Source organism: Cantharellus anzutake (genome assembly GCF_015039405.1).
Source record: "Cantharellus anzutake strain C23 chromosome Unknown EI90scaffold_4, whole genome shotgun sequence".
NCBI classification, from domain to species: Eukaryota; Fungi; Basidiomycota; class Agaricomycetes; order Cantharellales; family Hydnaceae; genus Cantharellus; species Cantharellus anzutake.
In genome coordinates this window covers 771,844-775,512 of record NW_024066954.1, presented here as the reverse complement: position 1 = coordinate 775,512, position 3,669 = coordinate 771,844, and positions in this window count along the sequence as shown.

The following is a 3,669-nucleotide window of genomic DNA, read 5'->3' as shown; positions in this document are numbered from 1 at the left end:
TTGGAACAAAGGGGAAAACCCAAGAGGGACTTACCCACTCCCCAGGTCGGCAAGCTCTGTTAGAACTGGGCAAGGGCGGACGATTCCAGAGGGGAACTGGAGACTTAGCAAGGAGGGACCTTGGCCTCAGCAACTCAAGCGGAGCGCTGTGCCATTGCTGTTTGTCCATTTGGTCCTTAATTTCATAGGAGGCAAGCAGGAAGTCTCTAGGGGGCATTTCAGGTCGATTTTAGACTAAGGCCTAAAATGAGTATGTACAAGTGCCGATATATATATGGAGAGGGCGAAAGCACAAGGAAACAAAGGGGGTCTGAATTGGAACGAAGGCATCTGAACGGGAACAAAGGGATGACAGAGGTGGTGTAGGAGAAATAACGGACACACTATGGAAACCCATTATGGAAATATGCCAGATAAATCACAAAACCCCATACGACAAGTAGATATGAGAAAATAGAAGGACCTGAACTTTAATGAATTTTAACGAATTTTTTACGAATTATTATGATTACAGGTGATAAATTGAAAGAAAGAAAATTAGCAAAAATACTTCAAGCTTAGCATCAACAAGATGGAATTCTCGGGGGAATTTATAGCAAATATTAAACAAAGAATTAGGACAATCGACCAAGATTTGACTATAAAAACAATCAGAGAACCTCCACGGAAACTACTTTCCCACATCGGCACATGTAGCCAAGGATGGAAGTACCGCAGAACAAGGATTCCTCAGGAACTAATGCAAAATTCAAAGTCGTGTTTATAATAGGAAATGTAGATGTCCCCCAAACGGACCCAATGAAAGTAATTACAGGGAAAACTACCCATAAACGACGGAGATATGACTAAAACTCCCGCAAAACAAGGACAACACTTAAAAAGCAAGCGCGAAGAATAACCAGTAATGACCGAGACGAGCTTGATAGCCCATTAGAAAGGAAGGGATCTAATCTTAATCCACCCAAATTTTCATAATAAAAGGATCATGCATTAATGAGATATCCAATAATGGGAATAGCAACATCAAAAGTCCGAGCTCAGGGAAAAATCGATGTTTATGTAGGATCCATAATTACAACATACAACGAAATTTACACGGAAATTATGAAAAATAGGAAACTATAGTTATGCAAATTTTCAGCCCAAACGGTCCAGCCGTTGTAAAGTTATACCAATGACGGGAATATAGAAATCTGCATCATGTTTAATGACATGTGAGGGTGGCAATGCGAAGGGAACTGGCCGTTGGAACCGAGATCCGCACTTCGGCAGATCGCAAAGACCAATTTCCGTCCAAATAAGGAAGAGCCCGGTCAAAACAAAGCACGGAAAGTGCAAAACAACCTTAGATCATGAGGGAAAAATCTGAAATAAATCACAGAAGCCCATATGAAGGATATAAACACCTGCACATACGATAAATCCCGAACAATTAAACAGAAACAGCGCCTGCATATGAACGACTATGGGAACGACGCATGTGATTACCGAATGTGCGCACAAACTTTTGCTAACTCGACGAATACAGGAAATAGAACACAACTTTAGTACCATTGGAAAGGTGGGAATAAATGAAAATTTATAATACCAAGAACGTGAGAAACCATCCAGAAATGAATGAGATACAAGGACATGAAGTTAGAAACCTGATAATGTGCGGGAAGACAGCTTCAAGAGGTCCAGAGCCCTAAATAAAATACATAAAAATATGATATCTTCGAGGACGACCTACTATAACAACAAACAATACATATGGAGGATTAGGATGTGATAATACAAAGGGGAATCAGGGAAGATGAACGAAATCCACGAAAACCACTAAACTACGACGGACCATGGCGGGAATTTTAGGGAACGATATTCTAATGAAGTGGAGAGCTATAGTACATTCATTTGAGTAATTCTTGACTACTAGCAACTTTTTCTTTCGGTTTTAAACCTGAATAATTCACTCATTTACCATTTCAAGTCTCATTTTAACTAAATGTTGCTGAATAAAAATGGAATAAATCAGCTGAAGGTCTCAGCACAGCTGCATGCATAGTAATGAGTTTGAATTCAGAATCACTGAGTCATAGCAAATTTAATGGTAAATATGAGGAATTTGAAATAGGAAAACTGCGACAAATGCAGCGCAGTCAAGTTTTAATTAACCATTAAAATAGCTTAGGTGAGGAAGGACAATAAGGATTCTAGGCACAGTCTGACCGCAGTAGAGCCACAGTTCAGTGCAGCAAAGTGCAGTAGAACTATAGCGTGAAAATTTCATTTTTTATTCAGTTTGAGAAAAATACACTGTAAATAAATCCTGTAAATAGGAGGTAGAGCATGAAAAAGGAAGGCGACCCAAGGAGTATAAAAGGGAGACCCTTTCTGCGACTTTTCGCCCCCCTCAGAGAAGTAAGAAAATAGAGTATTATTTTTCTCAAGCATTTCTGGTTGTCACTCCAGTGCGAAAAAGTGATATACAGTTAAGATTGCCACTGTAGTAAAAGGCAGCAATTAAGGAGAGAAATATTAAGTAGATATTTCAACAGGAGAGCTGGTTAACACTCCAGATTTCAAAGTGTAAACACAAAACAGTTATTTTGCTACTGTTAAAACAAGCAATAAAATAAGACAAAAATAAAACAAACTCAAGGGACACTCCAGACACAATCCAAATCCATTAACTGAGTAGAATCTTTGAAACTTCACCAAGTAGAAGATTTAATTCAAGTTAAATTCCAAATTAAACAACGCTACACAAAATTACACCTAGACAAATTAAGGAATTTCAATAAAGGAACAGCTCTGCAGGGCTTGGTTTATCTGTAAGTCAATTCCCAGAAATTTTAGACTAACCCATAAAAATAGAATTTGTCATATCCGTGCATACCCGATCCCGACCTGACTTCCGGACCTCCTCCCTCCCCACCTCCAGAGTCCTACCCTACCACTGTCCGTTCCAATATTCACCTTCGGTCCTGGCACCACACCACCCTTCACCTCCCATGCCACCTCCACTCCTCCGTCACTCTCCTGTCCTATCTCCATCCGCTCCGATAACCACCTCGGACCGAACACCACCCCTCTTGCCACCCTCCTCCTACTCCTCCTCCTACTCCTCCGCTCCCTCCTCACAACACCTCCACCCTTCCGTCATCCTCCTACTCTTCTCCCATCCACTCCGATACCCACCTTCGGACCTGACACCTCTCCTTCCCCTCTCTTCCTTCCCCTCTCTTCCTTCCCCTCTCTTCCTTCCCCTCTCTTCCTTCCCCTCTCTTCCTTCCCCTCTCTTCCTTCCCCTCTCTTCCTTCCCCTCTCTTCCTTCCCCTCTCTTCCCTCTGGTCCTCTTCCGCCAACCTCCTGCCAAGTTACAACCTTCTGCCGCTGACCTGTACTTCGTACTCAGTGTCAGGGACGCATCCGGGGTCGAGAGGGCCTGGGGGTAGTGCCCGGCACTGAGGCCGTCGCGGGGTGTGGAGCGGGCGTGCGTACTGGCGGGCCCGATCCGGGACAGTGGTCCCTGGCCACTCAGACTGAAGTGGAGAATGTGTTATTATTATTAAAGAGGAAAACTATACTACTTACCTGAAGTGGAGAATGTGAGAAGAAGGTTACTTCTTTGGTTCCCACTTCAGGTACATTTATGTACATGCGGCTTGAGTCACATGACAGGTGCCA